This window comes from Antedon mediterranea, chromosome 11 (assembly GCF_964355755.1).
Source record: "Antedon mediterranea chromosome 11, ecAntMedi1.1, whole genome shotgun sequence".
Lineage (NCBI taxonomy): Eukaryota > Metazoa > Echinodermata > Crinoidea > Comatulida > Antedonidae > Antedon > Antedon mediterranea.
Window position 1 is genome coordinate 10,055,478 of NC_092680.1, and position 20,474 is coordinate 10,075,951.

The window sequence follows — 20,474 nt, forward strand, 5'->3', positions numbered from 1 at the left end:
TATGAGTATAAAAATAAAGATAAACTAGATTAAAACAGATAATACTCAGATAAAACGGAAGTTCGATAAAACCAAATTAAAAATAAACTGTAATACTAAAACCAATTAAATGCAACCCACATACATAAGCTTGGACACTAAATTAGCATATCAATTAGTATATGAACAAATGAATATACAGTACTTAGAATCTATGTTAAGATATACACATTCTTGATACACAGTGTCTACCAGCAAAAATAATAAGGAACAATAGGAACCCAAATTAGGGACATCAATAAACAGGAAAGCATAGATTAAATTATTTCAGCTGTGGTGAATTATTTGATGACTGTAAACAGAATTAAGATAACTAAACCAACTTACATACAATAAAAAAATTAAAAAAAATCATTCGATAATGTTAGACTTTATACGTTGTCTAAAGGCCCATGCTTTCTTAAGATATGATTTGCAGAATTTATCAAGAATGTCATGGGCTTTGTTTACCATATTAATCGACATTGTTGGAATGAGAACAGAACAATCACCACCAAGTATAATCATTAAGATAACCTCTGAATTATTTAACTGGAGTGAATTCCATAGATCTGAAAGACCAGAATCATTAAGGTTTTGTTCCAAGCATTCAAATTCTGAAATTCGCACTTCTTGTAGTACTTTACAATTTAACATAAAATGATATAAATCTTCAGGTTCATCCTTACATAACATACAATTACCAGTATTATTCATATCCCATTTACTTAATCTACTTTCAAGTTGAAGAGTATTTGACCTTGCCTTAAATTTCAATTGAGCACCATGAAAATCAGTTTTAACAGTAAGATAATTTTCTAACTCAGGCATTTTTTTAAATTTAACATAAAGTGATAATGATGGTTTGGTACAGCTTTTATTAAACCAATCCAATTCATACATTTGACGATTAACACACTTAAAAGATTTAAACCATGCTGAATCTATAGGTATGTTATTTGAAAATACATGATTAAATCCAGTATTATTCAGAATACTTTTAATTGAGTTTAACCATCGCCATTTTATATTAACATTATTGTCATGCAAGGTAAATAATGCATGCAACAGCAGCTTTGGCCAACGATGGGCTTCTAAGTTGATAAGCCTGTCAAAATATTTAATTTTTATTTCATTATGGGTATTTTCAATGCTATCCCATCCTAAGTCACCCAACAGAGCCAATGATGGCGTGTTCCTCGGTGCTTTTAGTAGTGTTTTAGCCATTTGTAGCTGAATGTTTTCGATTTTTTTTGTAATCACTGGCACTATAAGCTGATATTGCACATGCATAGTTAATTGAAGGTAGTGCTATAGTTTTCCACAAGATATTACCAAAATAAATCCTATTAAAATCATTAAAAATGGACTTGATATATCCAATTAATCTATTTCCTTTTCTAACTACATCATTAACATGTATACTTTCGGAGAAGTTTCTTGAAATATTCACTCCCAAGTATTTGTAACAATCTACTTCTTTGATGAAGTGGTTTACAAGAGGCCATTGTTTAGTTTTATTAGTACGTTTACCAACAACCACAACATTTGATTTGTCATAATTAAAGTTAAGTTTCCATTTTTTGGAGAAAATTCCAGCGATAGATAACATTTTCTCCAGATCATTTTCATCTTTAGCAATCAAGACAACGTCGTCAGCCCAAAAAAGACAGCTAATTTTTGTGCCTAAAGTATGACATCCGACATTTTCATTATATAACATTTTGGAGAGTTCATTTATAAAAATACAGAATAAGGTCGGTGATAATACGCAGCCTTGCTTAACCCCTTCATCGACATCAAAATAATCAGTTACAATATCACCAAACTTAACATTACATTTGACGTTTGTATAAAGTTTATCAATAATTTTCCAGACTTTACCAGTATTCCATGCTATTGACAAAAGGCCATTACGCCAAACCGTGTCAAAAGCCTTACGGAAATCCAGGAAGGCTAAGTATGTTAACTTATTTTCCGCATTTCGCGTAGCCAATATGCTTTTAAGTGTAAATATGTGGTCCTCACATCTATGATTTTTCCTAAAGCCTCCCTGGATTTCCGTAAGAATACTATTACTCTCAAGAAATTCTGAGATACGATCACAAATAATACGATTGAAAATTTTAGCAACACATGATGATAATGTGATACCTCTATAGTTATTTAAATCGTTCTTGCTACCTTTTTTATGGATAGGTATAATGATCCCTTTATTCCACTCGGTGGGAATTTTCTCTGATTTAACAAAATAGTTAAAAAGATATGTAAGTGACCTAATAAGGCAGTCACCTCCGTTCTTTAACAATTCGTTAGTGATGCCATCAACACCAGGTGCTTTATTGTTTTTAGAACGAAGTATTGAACTTTTAACATCTTCAAATGAAATTCTTATATCATCCAGTACTTTTTGTGGATCATCATTAACATAATTTATATAATTTTCCCTAATATCAGAAACATGACTATTGATAACTATATCATTATAAGTATTGACACCAGTTTGATTACCCAAGTTACTCCAATAAATTTTAATCAAGTTAGCCATAACCTGTTTGTCTGAGGTAACTTGTGTAGAGTCGGGAATTTTTAGGTTAGAAGGAACAATTACCTTCTTAGGCCCCCTTAATTCGTTCCAAAAGTCTTTAGAACTCTGACCACCTGCTTTCGCTATGGCAACACTTTTGTCAACTTTCAATTGCATCATTTTATTTTTTATTACATTTTTCGCTTGAGTTTTTTTCATTTTATAATCCTTCCATAAAGCATCCCCCTTATCAAGATCTGCCCTATTATGTTTAGACCATGCACGATGCTCCTTACAAGCACGTTTACGTTCTTGAATGGCAGTGTCTATTGTCTTATCCCACCATTGTTTACTTTTGCTTTTAACATCCTTAAAGCCAATTGTATTATTAGTAACTGAAATAAGAGTATCTTTCCATTTTTCCCAACCATAATTTATATCACTAATATCCTCAAGGTTATTATTAAACCAAATGTTGTCAAATTTATCAATAATTGAATTTTTGTAAGCAGACCAGTCTTGATCGCTTTTAATATTCCAAACTTGTCGTTTATTATCATTCGAATTTTTTACATTAGTATTATATTCAACTTTAAGATAGGCTAGTAGCACATTATGGTCACTACCCATGTGGTAGTTTCTTTCCTCATCGATGACCATTTTATGTATAAATTTATCGACACTACACGAGGAAAGCACATAATCAATGCAGCTTGAGTGTGGGTGTCTAAACCAAGTTATCTTTCCAAAACATTTTTGTGAGCAGTTTAGAATATTTAGCCCTGTGTCAATACTAAAATTTATCAAACGCTCCCCATTAGAATTAATTATGGGATCACCATTACTTACATTATTACCTATTCTGCCATTAAAATCGCCTACAATTAAGATAAGTGGGTCACAATTTTCAACTTCATTTTCAATTTGAATTATTTCAGAGAGTAGTTGGTTATATAGTTCATCAGCAAGGTCAGGATTAGACCCCTCTACTGGAAAATATACCACAGCAATATTAAGCAATTTATCACAAATTTTAACACGAATCCAACATCTCTCAATGTCATCACAAAACGAATCATAAAGATTATCATCTAAAACAGTTACTTTATCTACTAATATAAATATATACCTCTGGATTTACTTCACTATCTTTTTGTTGATGCGCCAGAGAGATGTAATAAGAACACTAGAGGGCGTACGCTAGACTGAAAAGTGATTCCAACAGGAGAGGAACCAACAATATGGTGGCCGTAAATGTGTTCAAAAACATTATTTAATATAAAAAATAATAATCTAATATATATATTACATTAAGACCACATAAGAACACATATTCTTGTCAAAGCACAGTGAAGTTTTTATAAAATGAAATAATAATAATAATAATTATTGTTAACCGCAATAGAATGAATAATTTCTTTTTATACGAGGATCATGTAGAATGCGTTCGCGTTTATTATACACTCAATGATTGCGCTGCGTACCGTTCTCACGCAGATATAGGCTAAAAAAACAGTAGCAGTGCGTACAGCGTAGGGCATATCTGATTGGTCGATTGCAGTCGCCATTTTTCCCTCTCTACGGAGAATCACTTTTGAAATGCGATAACATTAAAAGATTGCCATCCAGCCTGCGGCTATTACATATCACTGGTTAATGCTCACATGTGGCGATACACTTGGCATGTGTACAAATAGGTATTTTTATTTTATTTTATTAAACTCTTTAAAATAACATGAATTGACAATTAATATTTATATGTTAGAATATTTTATTTTAAGTGTATATCATAATTGTATTACATTTGAGTTGAATAGTCGTTACTTTAAAGCTGTAGGCCCCCACCACACACTTTTATATAGGCCTACGCCTAGACTGAGGCCTAGAGGCCTAGCCTAGGCCTACTTAGCCTAGCATAGCATTAGGCATATGTAGCACGAGGCCTTTCCCAACTCGTTAGGTGGATAAGAAAGCTTTTGGTCCTACTAGGGTCCTACTAAACACCACCAGATACCACCAAATACCTACCAGAGCAACAAATCCTACCACCAGAGAGCAGCCACCTGTTTGGAATGTATTATTAATGGTATATTACAAATTTCATAGCTTATTTCTTTCAGAAACTGATAAAATTAAAGTTAAAAGTGAATTTCTCGCTGTCGCCTTACCAGAATCAAATGCGTTCGAACTTCGAAACAGTAACGAAACGAACGCGTTCATCCGTGTCTATTGTATATTGTATTCAGCGGTCAACTGTGAGGCACTACCGATGCATTTATTTGGTCAAATAAATTCTGTGTGCACTAACATTTATTATTCATTTCATTCCAGACAAACATCGAATCATCGCCACTAACATGCTGGTTAAAATCTTAATAAAAATTACTTTAGATAACAAATTTAAACAAGATGACATCGAAAATAGTCTTTTTTTTTAATGAAACCATAGAATTTACTATAAGTACGGTCATTTCAGTAAATCCGACACGCCATCTGTCCGTGATGGTATTCTGTTCAACAATGCGTGTGTGATTTGATCATATAAAATTGTACCCAAAGTATTTATTCAAAACAATCCAAATGTTATCATTTTCGATTTTCAATTCATGTAATTATTCTTCCGAAAGTCGATTATTATTTAAAATTCGTTTACGCATTCTGGAGAAATTGTACAAAGACATCTTCTTGGTACAAAAATACAAAAGAATATTACGCACAGAATTAATGAAGGTTATTTTTTCAAACCAAGGTTTATTTGGATGCGAAGACAAACATGACTTCCAAAAAATGTCGATTTAGGCCTACTAAAGGAAAGAATCTTTAAAGAAAATCCTGATTTTGTTAAAATACGCTATTTTGCCGCCGAAATCAAACACATGGTTGCCGTTTGATTGGAAGAAAAATTCTAATAATATATTGAAATTAGCAACTAAAACATTAAAAGTAGCCGACCTGATTGACAAGATAAAGGATCGTGAAACCAACAAGCCATTTTACCCCTTTTGTATGATAAACTTCCACGTTTACTTTTATTGTATGTTTTGTTAAGTTATCGTATCGTTTTTGCCATACGAAACATGATAAAAACTAAATAACCGGCCGTAATGAAAGAAATTGCGCAATCGATTGGTGTATTTTTTTGTACCAATATTTATTAAACAGAATACCATCACTGACAGAAAGGATTGTCGGATTACTGGAATGACCGTAGACAATAGTATGGTTTCATTAAAAAAGGACGAACAAAATATCAACCAAAGAATATAGTTGCTTTAAGTTTTATTTACTTTTAAATGTTATTATAGTGTACAAAAAGAATTTCTGATTTTATTTGACCAAATAAATGCTGTGAGAGCAGTTGACCGAGTAACAAACGCGTTATTTATTTTGAACTGTTATAGTGATTTATTTGACCAAATAAATGCATCGGTAGCACCTCATAGTTGACCGCCAAATACAATAGACACGGACGAACGCGTTCGTTTCGTTACTGAGTGTTACGAAGTTGAACGCATTCGATTCTGGAAAGGCGACGGCGAGAAATTCACTTTTAACTTTGATTTTATCGGTTTCTGAAAGAATTGAACCTTGAAATTTGTAATATACCATTAATAATACATTCCAAACAGGTGGCTGCTCTCTGGTGTTAGGATTTGTTGCTCTGGTGGTATCTGGTGGTATCTGGTGGTGTTTAGTAGGACCGGTCCTACTAGTCTAGTACTAAACACCAAACTGAAACAAACGAGACCAAAACATGTTGCAAATACCTATGCCTGCCAAACGAGAGTAGATAATTGTTAATTAATTATGAAACCTAACTTTTATGTGGTCCGATTTTATGTTAAAAACGATGAATTTCAACAAAAACTAGGCCTAGGCTAAGCCTAAATAAAACCAAACGTATCTATCTAGGCCTAGCTAGGCTACTACAGTTTCGCACCACACTGTTATATATCTTCAATTTCTCACCTAAATTCTTTCTCATACCCACATCATACAATTTTGGGCCATTATGTAACAATACATGTTCCCATGATTTAGCGACCGTTAAATTACCTTTATCACAATAAAAAATGCCTTTCAAAACAGCTCCTTTTCCTCGAACACTTTGATCCAATTGCGGCCATTTTAGAATCAGAAAATTGCCAGGAATCAATTGTATGTTTTATTTTCTGTTTTTATTTTTATACTGCAGAGAGTGGTTTTATAAAGAACCCGCTGTACATATCAAAACGACGACGACATGAGTTCGTACATATATTTTATTTTTAAACAGTTTTAAAAATCATAAACCATATTTTGTTCAGCTAGGTTAGGTTCACATTCAGAAATTATCATGATGTTCTATATGAACCTGCAGGAAGTCGTTAACGTGATCTAGAATATCACGTTAATTCCGGCTAACGTGCTCTCGTAGAGCCTATCATAATCATGCTCTTGCGAAGTTATCAGGATATATTAGACACCGTTATATGCAGAGACAAAATTCAACCAATCAGCGCTTGGTTATTTACTGCGTCATCGGCCACCCACCGGAAGAAGTCACCATTGTTGTTGTTTTGATTTCTTTGACCGTCAACTTCAACAAGTTGTTTTTGTTTTGATTGTTAAATTGCTTGGGTTTAACGCACTATATCATACATCAAGTTAGTTAGACGATTAAAGAATGAAATATCGAAATCAGGAGAACGATCCAGAAGTTAAAGACCCCTTCCCTGCAATTTTGGACGTTTTTTGGAAAATAATACATATATATCACTTTAAAAACATTAAACCATGTCATTCCTTGTCTTAAATGTACGTTTTATGGTAAATTATGAAAAAAAGTGAGAAACAATGCACTACCTAAGTAGCTCGCGGCGATCGACCTCTCGTGGACGGTCTTAGGCCTAGCCTAGCTAGGCTTAGTTTTGTAGGCCTAGCTGGTAAACATCGATAACGTACGAACATCGTACGCTAGCTATATACCTAGCCTGACGTTGTATAGTTGCTGCATTAATTGTCTTTCTATTTTTGCCAGACTCCGTTGATACAAATTGGGGAAAACCCGGTATTTTCGCTGAAAAGTTAGGAGTCTTCCATTTGTTTTGGCTTCACGATCGATCGAAAAGTGGGCGAATTACAGGTGAAAAACAAAAATATCAATCCGCGCGCAGTGCATTTTGGGATTTATAGCGGGCCGCTATAATTATTAGAATCGATTTATTTTTCACATTTTTAACCGTTTAAAGACGAAAAAAGTTATCGCAATAGGACCATATAGTATTATTTTTACATTAAATATAGTTTGTGATCTTAAATTAGATCTAAAAAACGTAGGGAATGGGGCTTTAATGTGAAACAGCCAGGACTATTTCGAAAGCTAGACTCAAAAAGCTAACCCACACTCGATCCACCACAAAGGCATGCACGACCTTATAAAGGCTGACACTATTATGCATGCACTATTTTGTAAACTATTGATTTTTAACCACGAAATGGATAATAAAATATCGTTGTGATGCATGTGTAGATGATTTCATATTCTTGACGGGAAACTGATTGTTTAAACAAAACTAATTCCTAAATAGACATTGTACATTTTTAGGCCGAATTTTTTTTTCCATGAAGTAAAACATGTATTGTACGTAAACTGTGGGGGTAGGGCCTACTTACTAACTATTCTAGACCTATATGGATGCATATTAAATATTGTTGTCAAGAATTTCTTTCAGTAAATACATTAAAATTAAAGTACTGTAATGTAATTAATAAAATATTCGATGTAGTATAGTCTACGCTCGCGCTAACCGCTCGCCAATTCGCCAATGGCGACTGGAGTCTCCATTTGGCGAAAATAATTATCGCCTCGTTCGCCAAATTGGCGAAAATACATTTCCAAGCCTAGGCCTAGCCTGGTCGGCGTGACTTCTTATGGGAGCGAGAATTCGCCACACTTCGGTACTTTCTGACTCGGGTACACTTTTTACCACAACAGCATTTTATGTGACGACGTCACGATCGCCGTGTTAATTGTTTTAGTTCTGTTTAAACATGCGCAGAGCGTGCCTCGATGACGTTTTAATGACACACAGTTAATGTGATTGGTTCGTGGCCGGCCGTCGTCGACGTGATGATGAGCGAATAAAAGGGGAAGTCCCTATTCTTCGACGTAGAAAATGAACTTCGAGAAGAAAATGTAAACAGAAACATGTGGACGAATACTTCCGTAAACGAGGCTGTTCTGTTATTTATAAAGGGGAATTTTAAATTTAACAAAGTAATTACCTCAATAGTATATAATGTTAACATGTTTAATTTTATTTCCCTTTCGATTATTCTAACCGAAAGTTGCGCTTTAAATTGAATAGCTAAGAAACAGCGTATACTGCAACGGCAACCATGGCCAAAGCGCGTTTCGGCCGCCTACATAGAATGGGTTACGGCCGCTGCATAGCAAATTCAAAGCTTCTTAAATTTCTGCGGTACTTTTCTTGTTTTATATAATACTAATAGATTGATAAATATTCCAATTATTAAATAATTTAATAAATCGGTAAAATTGACGTTTCGAAGCAAATATTCCATGATGAGAGGTGACATTTTTCGACATGCCTCGTGTGCGGCAAAGACTAGTTCAGAAAATGGAACAGTCCACTGCGGGGGTTATCCAATCATTAATTAACGCGCTAATACATGCATACCATGCACATTGCCTGGGCGACGGTAATTTAGTAATAAGCGGAGAACTGAATCCCCCGTAAGGAAAATGGTAAACACTGATATTTATGGTAGGGATTATTTTTTTCAGGGGTTGGTCTTGTTGGCCTCTTCGCACGAGGTCCACGCAAAGTCAAATAAAACGATGTGTTTTATCAAACAGAAATATAAATTAGCTTTAATTCAATACTAAATTAGCCAGATTTTGATAATGAGAAAGACTCAAAAATTCAATTTTTATCGTTAAAATTGACATTTGAGGCGGATGTACATAATAATAATAACCGATTTACATATCAAAATAAAGAGTATTTAAAGCCTGATAACATGCAACAAAAATTACTCCACCACCTATTATGGACCTCGTGCGATCGGGTGCGAAAATGGGTAGGTGTTTTCCAAAGTTATTTTTAGCGCGCGGATTTCGGCTCGCCGGCTTTTGTACCTCATTTTTAACTCGCGTTTTCTATTAAAATATTTAATAAACATAGATTATAAATATATAAAAATAATCCCTTAAACAAGATCTTTCCAGGCATATAATTTTTATTCTCATGGGTACATAAGAAATAGTATATTTTTAACTTCAAAGACACGTCACTTTTTGAAATTTCACGAACGTGTTAAAATCCCGGTAACGAAAATCAGGTTCATTGGGATACCTAATAATAATATAAATGTAAAAGAAATAAAATATAAAAAAAATACATGCATTATTTATTTAATAAACATTTTTTTGAATTTTTATGGTTTTTTAAATTTGGCTAAAGGATTTTCAATTTGGCTAATGTATTTCAAAACCTTTCGCCATTTTGGCGAACAAAAATTTGACCTTAGCGCGAGCGTAGATAGTATGGTGTGATTTAATAGACCATTATGTATGTATCATTTGACGGGGCACTAAAAAATATGTATAGCCTGGTAAATAAATTTGTCCACTTTTAATCCATCGTGCAAATAGAGAGTGTACGATTGAATGTTTTGTACTGTAGTGTACTTGCCAACACCATTTTCAAACAAGATGAGATTTTTATAGTTAAAATTATGTGTTTTGAAACCTATGTTCTGTAAAATTAATAAATATCATCGATTATGAACGTTCTTTATTACTGCCGAAATTATAACAACTTTGGAATGGTAAGCGTAAATGAGGTGAAATTACAGACAGACCAAGTTTGTTTTCAAATTAATTCACGCTCGCTACTTAGGCCTACTTTTTGACCCAAAATATTTGAAGCAAAGATGCCATGGCTCATCCGCAAAAAAACCATGGACAACGCCTATTATTATTATTTGTTATCTTAGGCCTACTGGCTAGCTACTACATAGAGGCCCACACTACAAAAACAAATCAACAATCCCTTCCCATGTGTGCTCCGAACATGTGTGTTTGGCCTTTCATGCATCAGTGCACCTCATTAGCATACTAATATCACGAATGATGTTAAATTCTTTGTGAACGCTCTTCCTGTTAACATGATATTCAATATCACGTAACGAAAGCACGATAAAATCTTATGTGAACGTGACTATTGAAAGTTGTTTATTGAGGTTACGAAGCAAAACAATGGAACCTACGAAGTCAACAACGTAGCCTATGTTCTATCTACAAATCTACTTCGTAGGTAAAGTTGCAGTATTTTCTTTCTGTCTTGTAAATGCTTCACAGGTGTGAACAAATTGCATCCTATTAGAAACAAAAACTTTACTATTTATTATATGAAATGTTTAATTTAATGATTATCTGACAGTGAATTACAGTATAGTATTACAATATCAGTCTAGATTGGCAGTCAATTGAAGATACAGCATGGACTACCATCTGACCATCCACTGATTATCTGTACTACTGTGTATCTATGCCACAGCCTTCTCCTGTCCGGAGGGTGATTGCCAGTCGTCATCTCAAGCGACTCGATATTGACCTATTCGTAACTGATGTTCAAGAAATGCTCGAACCCATGTTGGATTTAGAATCACCATTTTCTCCTGAAATGTACAACGATTCTCAAACCATGCTGTTGGACAAGTTTGCCCCTATACAAAATCATACCATTACTGTTCGTCCAAATACCAAGTGGTACAACGAGAAACTCCACAAGTCTAAATCAACTGAAACGCAAGTTGGAAAAACAATGGAAAAAATCTGGCTTAGAAGTTGACCATCAGGTTTTCCTGACACAGTGTGATATCTACTATAGTATCAGTCACTTGTACTAGTAAAGACAAAATCGCCACATGGTATCTGAATCGCCACATGGTATCTGGATCAAATGAGTTGTTTTCTCTAATCAGGAACAACTTCTTAGATCAGGATAAGCTGCATCAGCCAGCAAACATAGGGCCTGATGATTTCAACAGATACTTCATTGACAAGATCACTATGATTTGTCTGGTGTTGGATGCCACAACAGATGAAGATGACCTTTGACTTCTGACTAGTGTCTGCAGTGATCAGACATTAGAGCTTGCTAAAGGGGTCGTAAAACACACGGCCAGTCTGTGATTCTTTTTTGGCCAGCCTGTGGTCCGAGGGCGCTAGACATTTGGCCAGCCTGTGGTCCAGAGGGCGCTAGAAATTTTCAGCAGCACGCACAATTTCTTCAAAACTTTAGAGGGCGCTACCCAACATGTATTAACACAGTTTTATTAATTATTGTAGTACAGTAATACTACAATAATTAATACCTCTCTTGAGTCAGCAAAAGTATCACTGATATTTAGGTATGCTGTTATTACACCGCTACTGAAAAGCTCCAACCTTGATACAAATGTACTGGGCAACTACAGACCCATCTCAAATTTCTCGTATGTATTTCAAAAATGTTTTTACCTTGATTTACTTGATCTTGGACATCTAAAGCAATGCTTGTGTGTCTCTCTGGTATATTCTATTGCATGTTCTATCATATGGGGAAAACTTGAGTGGGTGGTGTTTCCAAAACTTTTCTAGTCGGTTTTTAAATTGATTAACATTTTCAGCTTCTATTACATCCTGATGCAAGTTGTTCCATGTGTCGATACAGAGTTGTTAAAAAATTTCTGCTGGATCCTTAAATGAGTACAAGGTTTAATAATTTTCAAAAAGTGTCCTCTGGTTCTAGATTCAGTGCTTACTGTAATCTAAAAAAATCCTCGTTACATTAATAGTAAAACCTTAGAACATTTTGAATACTTGAATCATTGCGGATCTCAATCTTCTGTATTCTAGAGTAGAAAGGTACATTTTGGAAAGCCGTTGATTGTATTCATACCAGTGACGTAAATCTGTTATCATTCTTGATGCACGCTGTTGAACCTTTTCCAACTTATCAGATTCCAAACAGTACTACAATATTCCATGGATGGTCTTACAATCGATTTATACAGCAGAGATATTAAGGAGTGACAGGATAAATAATCAAAATAACTATTTATGATGCCCAGCTTTTGGTTCGCTTTCATAGCAACTTGAGCCACATGTGATTCAAAAGTTAAGTTATCGTCAATTACGACCCCGAGATGTCATTTTGGTGACCCATTGTATTAGTTTCTTGTTTTCTGCATGGCCCATCTTGTATTGAAATTTAATGTTCTTCCTACCAAAATGCATGACACTACATTTTTTTAGGTTAAACAGTATGTTGCCATTTTATAGACCATTTAAACAGCTTGTCAATGTCATCTTGTAACTTGTAACTTTTTGGCATCATCTAAATTGTTTATTTGTCTAAAAATATTGGTGTCATCTGCAAAAATTGTTATCTCTGAATCAATTTGATCAGGAATGTTGTTGATATACAAGTTGAATACTGTAGCAGTGGTCCATGAGGTATTCCACTTGTTACCCTGTTTGACCTAACACCATTTACAATAACTACTTGTGATCTATTATTAGTAAGAAACGCCTCTATCCACTGCACTAAGTTTCCTCCTATACCATGCTTTCAGCTTGTTGATTAATCTTTTGTGTGGAACACTATCAAAAGCTTTTTGGCATCATCTAAATTGTTTATTTGTCTAAAAATCTTGGTGTCATCTGCAAAAATTGTTATCTCTGAATCAATTTGATCAAAAGCTTTCTTGAATTCCAAGAAAACACAATCGAAACTCAACCTTCATCTAACCATTTGGTCCACTGATTCATCGCTTCTATTCTAATAGTGCTGTATTACTGGAAATGCCCGTTTTGACCTTTGACCATAAATTTGGATTATCTCAATATCTCATCAACGACTGGCCGTAGAGACTTCAAAGTTGTCCCAAATTATTCAGAACTAGATGGCACGCTCGCTTCGCTCGCGTACCATCTAGGGGTGCTCACAGATGGTTCTCGAATAAAGTAGAATCCACGGACGGGGACTTTTTTGGGACACTAAACAAAAACGGAAGTGTCCCCCTAATTGGGGTATTCAGAAATAGAGACAACAAAACCAATACTGGATTCCATAAAGGACAATTAATTTATGTGGATTAAAGAAATTAGGGAGAAATGGAAATGTATGTACGGGAATTGGGCGGCGGCACGTGGTTGTGGTGATGGAACCGCAGTAATAAAGTTGATTGTATTTATATATTATAAGAACCAAACTAAATAAATAGACCTAGACATTCTGCGAAATGGAAATCGGAAATTGAAGCTCCTATTCAGTGAAAAATTAAACTGTAGTCTACCTAAATATTTAGGGCAAATCATCGGTTGTGGTGTTGAACTTCCTGTAAACATTTGTGTGAACCAAACTGGGTCGAATTTCTGTCATGAGTACTGATTTGTTGGCCTGTGATTTATGACGCCTAAGGGATCTATCTAGACTTATTTTTTTAGAATAATGTACGTACCTGTCAGATACAATTGTCTTGTGTCGTATAATAAATAAGTACTGTAATAGTTACTGAAGTTACTATTACAATCTCGTCAATGAAAACACGAAAATGTATATGCACTTACTTATGAAAACGTATACAGTATTATACTCAGTTATTGAAACAGTAGGTTTAAAAAAGTTTCGTTTGTCTGTAAAATGATGTAATCAAGCTGTTTACATGAGTCTTAATTTATAAGCACATCAATAATAAAATAGTTTATCTATCCTGTAATTGGCGAGATTATGGTCGCTGTTGAATGAAATAAAGCCAATCGGTATCATATTTGTACAGAAACGTTTTCGCGGCCGAAGGGTGTAACCTAAATTCGTTGTATTATCGTCAAGAACTAACTGTAACTAAACTTACATAGAAAGTAGGGTATCATAAATTTGGCCTTAGCACTCGGGGGAGTGGCTGAGATGAAGTCCGTGGGACTACTAAATATAAATTGTAATGAACCTCGAGGGACATAAATAGGAATATTTCATGTTTCATTATCAATGTATAATAAATGGAAACTGTTTACCGATTAAAATAATAGAAATTGGTTTTTTAACATTTTCCGAACCTATTGCAAGTTTATTCTCAAAGGGCCCATATATTTACCTACCGTATGTGTTAAACCAAGGGCTCATAAATTTACCTACAGTACTTGTGTTAAACCAAACTGGATGTTCCATTCATCGCAAATCAATACATTTGTATAATCGTATATTAAATCTATCAAAATAGTATTTTTTAAAGAAAATCGGCCTGTCTTCAACATTATGATGGTGTACTCTAGCAATCTATCAAAATAGTATTTTTAAAAGAAAATCGGCCTGTCTTCAACATTATGATGGTGTACTCTAGCTGTTCAACCGGTTTTCAGCTATTAAAAACAATTATCGTAGGAGGAGATAGGAAAATGCAAAGCCTCCTCGCTATGGAGTCTGTAAAATGATGTAATCAAGCTGTTTACATGAGTCTTAATTTATAAGCACATCAATAATAAAATAGTTTATCTATCCTGTAATTGGCGAGATTATGGTCGCTGTTGAATGAAATAAAGCCAATCGGTATCATATTTGTACAGAAACGTTTTCGCGGCCGAAGGGTGTAACCTAAATTCGTTGTATTATCGTCAAGAACTAACTGTAACTAAACTTACATAGAAAGTAGGGTATCATAAATTTGGCCTTAGCACTCGGGGGAGTGGCTGAGATGAAGTCCGTGGGACTACTAAATATAAATTGTAATGAACCTCGAGGGACATAAATAGGAATATTTCATGTTTCATTATCAATGTATAATAAATGGAAACTGTTTACCGATTAAAATAATAGAAATTGGTTTTTTAACATTTTCCGAACCTATTGCAAGTTTATTCTCAAAGGGCCCATATATTTACCTACCGTATGTGTTAAACCAAGGGCTCATAAATTTACCTACAGTACTTGTGTTAAACCAAACTGGATGTTCCATTCATCGCAAATCAATACATTTGTATAATCGTATATTAAATCTATCAAAATAGTATTTTTTAAAGAAAATCGGCCTGTCTTCAACATTATGATGGTGTACTCTAGCAATCTATCAAAATAGTATTTTTAAAAGAAAATCGGCCTGTCTTCAACATTATGATGGTGTACTCTAGCTGTTCAACCGGTTTTCAGCTATTAAAAACAATTATCGTAGGAGGAGATAGGAAAATGCGAAGCCTCCTCGCTATGTAACATTAGGGTTGAGGGATGGGAAAGCGGATAGGTACAAAGAGGAACAATTTTTAAATATATTCTTTATCCACTGAGTAACGAAATATTTTGTTCATGTTTTATAGGCCTATAAATAATATACCTCTAAATACAGTAGGCCTAAAACATTTGCGATTTAATACTTTGTTAAAACTGTCACTGTCATAATCGATTGAAATATTAAAGTACATGTCACGATACACCACTACAACATTTATATTTTTGGTAATTATTAATTAATACAAACGTTGAGAAGGAACTGTCAGTATAAAGTTTATTTGTATATCTAACAGTAGAGCCTATCCACAGTCTCAGTAATAAAGTTTATTTGTATATATTTTTATATTACATCTAACAGTACGAACATTCACAGTAAGAAATGTTCGATTCAAATGAAAAATAGTTAATAGGTATTTACAGTATTGTCAAAGTATTGCAAGTTTATTCTCAAAGGGCCCATATATTTACCTACTGTATGTGTTAAACCAAGGGCTCATAAATTTACCTACAGTACTTGTGTTAAAACTCTGGCAGACTGAGAGATTGGGATGTTCCATTCATCGCAAATCAATACATTTGTATAATCGTATATTAAATCTATCAAAATAGTATTTTTTAAAGAAAATCGGCCTGTCTTCAACATTATGATGGTGTACTCTAGCTGTTCAACCGGTTTTCAGCTATTAAAAACAATTATCGTAGGAGGAGATAGAAAAATGCGAAGCCTCCTCGCATTTTTTTGGCGGGTATTTTTCAAGATGGACATCCATTAGACAGTGTATACCACGATCGGAAAACACCCCTATTTGGGGCAAATCTTTGAACCTAAATTCGTTTTAATCGTCAATAACTAATTATCTAACTCAATTTAATTAGTAAACAGGGTTACATCAGGCGGTTAAAATCAGTACCGAAAGTACGAACCAACTTTACATACCATCGAGTGAAAATTCTAGAAGTAAGGCGCGATTTACCGAATTTTGCCCTTACGTAAATTTATATATAGATGCCCAACTTTCTATTCATTTTAATGAAAGAAAAATACCAAAAACCTTTAGAAACCTTCTATTTTGATCTTTGAACTATTGATTTAGGCATATTTATTTTTATAGACATCTTGGTGATCGATAGGATACGAAATTGGTTTCAAAATACTCAGAAGACCAAAATGTATATTCGCTGTAATGCAAAAGTTAAAGTAAAGATGACTAGAAATGTATGTTTTGAACTTTAACCCTAAATTTGAGTTATCTCAATACCGCATCAACTGCTGGCTGTAGAGACTTCCAAATTGTCCTCATTAAGCAGAGTGCCCAACTTTCTATTCAGTGAAAAATACTAAAAGCCCTTAGAAACCACCTATTTTGACATTTGCACTATTGAAATGGCCAATACAGTATTTTATATCATAATTATATAGAAATCTTGGTAATCGATAGGAGTATATAAGCGAATTATTCCAAAACACCCATGTTTTTTTACCTTTGACTTTAATCACTACATTATAATTTGATAATTTAAGTCCCAAATAGCATGATGGACACATCAATATAGATATGAGGCCATAATTTCAGGTATCGAAGGGTCACAATATGTCCTTTGACATATCACCTAAATAATAAAATACAATATGAAACTCTTACAAATCTATCAAGATGTACTGTATATAAAGGAAATGTCACTGTAAAAAAGTTTTTATGGTCTTCAACAGATTTAATTTTCATGCCCTTATTTTATTAACCATCATTTAGTCCTAAAGTATTTTCGATTTTTAGAGAATTTTGATTAGAAAATAACCAGAGAAAAACGTTCACATAAATAAATAATATAATAAATGCAATAATTATTTTAAAATTAAATTGCATCATATCAGATAAGAATCGGAGGTATGACTAGAGCCTAAAATGAGACTTAGACTTAGACCTTGATAAATGGTTGGGTGGGTGACTATGTACAGTATGCAGTTTTAGACAATTAAAAAAATTTTATTTATAAGAGGAATATTTTACTCCACACCTATATACACAAGGAAATGTAATAGTGCAGCTCAATTTAAAAAAAAACAATTTTACCAATAAGTATGTCAAATCAACCAGTAGTGGTCTCTGCTATACTGTATATTAAATGGCACTGCCAAATAGGAAACATTTCAGAATTGGTGTACAGTAACTGCAAAGTTTAAACATGGACATTAGCCAATAGAGAAGGCATGGCATTTTTTGGAGGACTAATTTCTAACCTTAATATTTAAAGAATAAATAAATAATAAAATTTGTTTGGTTACTATTTGAATAAAAGAAGTGAAAACAGGCTAAAGCCCAAACAGACATTAAAATGTATCATATGAATATAGCTTAATATTCCAATTTGGAATGAATTTTACCTCTCATGGCAATGGCCATACTGATGCATTGTTAGATTCTGTCCATCTTAAATGTCAACTTAAATTTAACTTTTCGTATCTAAGCCCTCCCTCTGGAGAGCACGGGCTATTGTCGGTTTATCCAGGTAAGCTAGGCATGAAATAGACTAATTCTCATTAAATGTAAGGTCAAAGTTCAAAACACTTTCAATCGCATTTAGTACATCATTTCTATAAGAGTAAACAGAAACATAGGCGTTTTGAAGTATTTTGACACCAAATTCCCTTATGTATTCCTATTGATCACCAAGATTTCTATACAATTTTAGTATAAAATATGACCAGATCAATAGTTCAAAGGTCGAAATAGGTAGTTTCTAAAGGCTTTTGGTATTTTTATTTCTTTCACTACAGTGAATAGAAAGTTGGGGACAGTACAGTAGTTGATGACGTATTGAGATAATCCAAATTTAGGGTCAAAGTTCAAAACTTGCATTTCTAGTCATCTTTACTTTAACTTTTCCATTACAGCGAATATAAATGTGGGTCTTCTGATTGTTTTGTCACCAATTTTGCTTGTATATTCCTATCGATCACCAAGATGTCTATAAAATTTAAATATGTTTAGGTCAATAGTTCAAAGGTCAAAATAGAAGGTTTCTAAAGGAATTTGGTATTTTTCTTTCATTAAAGTGAATAGAAAGTTGGGCATTCTGAATAATTTGGGACAACTTTGAAGTCTCTACGGCCAGTCGTTGATGAGATAGTGAGATAATCCAAATTTATGGTCAAAGGTCAAAACAGGCATTTCCGGCAATTTTTTGTTAAACTTTTCCATTACAGTGAATATAAATATGGGTCTTCTGAGTATTTTGACACACAAAATTGTTTACTTACACCTACTGGTTGTCAACATGGTAAATAATGTTAAGTTGGCCGCCTTTTTGAAAAATGGCCCAATCGGGTTGAAGCACAACGGGGAAACCCGGGGACTTTTAGTATGTTGTTTCAGACAACGTTAGGGACCTATCCTGAAAAATTCAGCTTTAGCATTATTTCTACCTCAAAGTCTAATACCGTATATTTCGGTGTATAAGTCGCACCTGTGTATAAGATGCACCCCCTAACTGAGAGTAAAATATCGTTTTTTTTTATATCGTCGATGTATAAGACGCACTTTATATTTCATCAAAACAATGTTTTTTTTAAATTGTAATAAATATTATTGTAATAATATATTGTTATATCTACAACGGAGTCCTTTATTTAGGGTTTTTCTTACCTAGGCTCGGCCGCGCCCAGCCTCAACAAGTTCTTTCTAACTTGTTATCCATGAGTTTCGCCGCAACATCGAGTGCATGACCGTGTGTGGGCTAGAGCCTCGCTCGATCATTTCGAGAGGGCGCACGTTTTCATGGACAATCGTATTCCATTAGTCTCTATGTATCCGAGAAGTGTATACGCTAGGTCCATGCTATAATCAACTGGAGAATATACTAGTCGAATACCATAGACCATGTGGCCGCCAAGAAGGGCTTGCGCTGGGGGGTACGGCGGTCGGCGATCGTGCGTATAACTATAAATAAATACTAGGCCTAGGCCTATTCCAATCGTAAACGTTTATAAATGAAATTTTATCGGAGCGCCTAAAACAGCTCCATAATGAACAAATCTTTTCATCATATTTAGTATAACATCACGCTAAAATGCCTTGAAAACTAGGCAGAAGCAGGTTGCCGTTACGTTAGTACACTGTAGCTAGCCTATAGGCTAGGCCTACAGTAGGCCTAGCCAACAAGGTGACGATATGTAGGCTACAATCTGTGTGGTGTGAGGCATAATGTTCGGTGTATAAGACGCACCCTTAATTTAGAGGTCAAATTTGCGTGTCAAAAGTGCGACTTATACACCGAAATATACGGTACTCCTGGACTAGGTAGGTGATGGGTTAATCAAAGAGTTAATACAGATTTTAACAGAGGGTATCCAGTCTGAAGGTCTATAGCGAGAAGTGAAATGAATCAATTCAGTCTTGGCATCGTTCAGTACAAGCATGTTATGTGTACACCATGATTTGATTTCGGCGATGCAAGTTTCAAGATTAACATTCTAGGCCTAGGGTTACTGTATATTAATATAAATAAATACTAGGGCCTACAGTATCAATTTAACGACCAAGTGTGTAATAATTTAATATTGAATTTTCTGTTTTTACACCTGCCAACTCTCACTCATAATGCGCGAGTCTCTTTACATGGTTTTGTTAAATTTCGACAAATTCATACATCCC

The 20,474-nt window shown here is 34.2% G+C and overlaps 1 protein-coding gene across 1 annotated transcript in view; it reads left to right on the forward strand.

Annotated features, from left to right (window-relative positions):
- Positions 1–4,204: 4,204 nt before the first annotated feature.
- Positions 4,205–20,474, forward strand: part of LOC140062615 (nucleolar protein 6-like) — a 118,176-nt gene continuing 101,906 nt past the window's right edge. The window contains exon 1 of the mRNA XM_072108905.1: positions 4,205–4,242. The gene's annotated coding sequence lies outside the window, so the exon portion shown is untranslated. The remainder of the gene's footprint in view (positions 4,243–20,474) is intronic.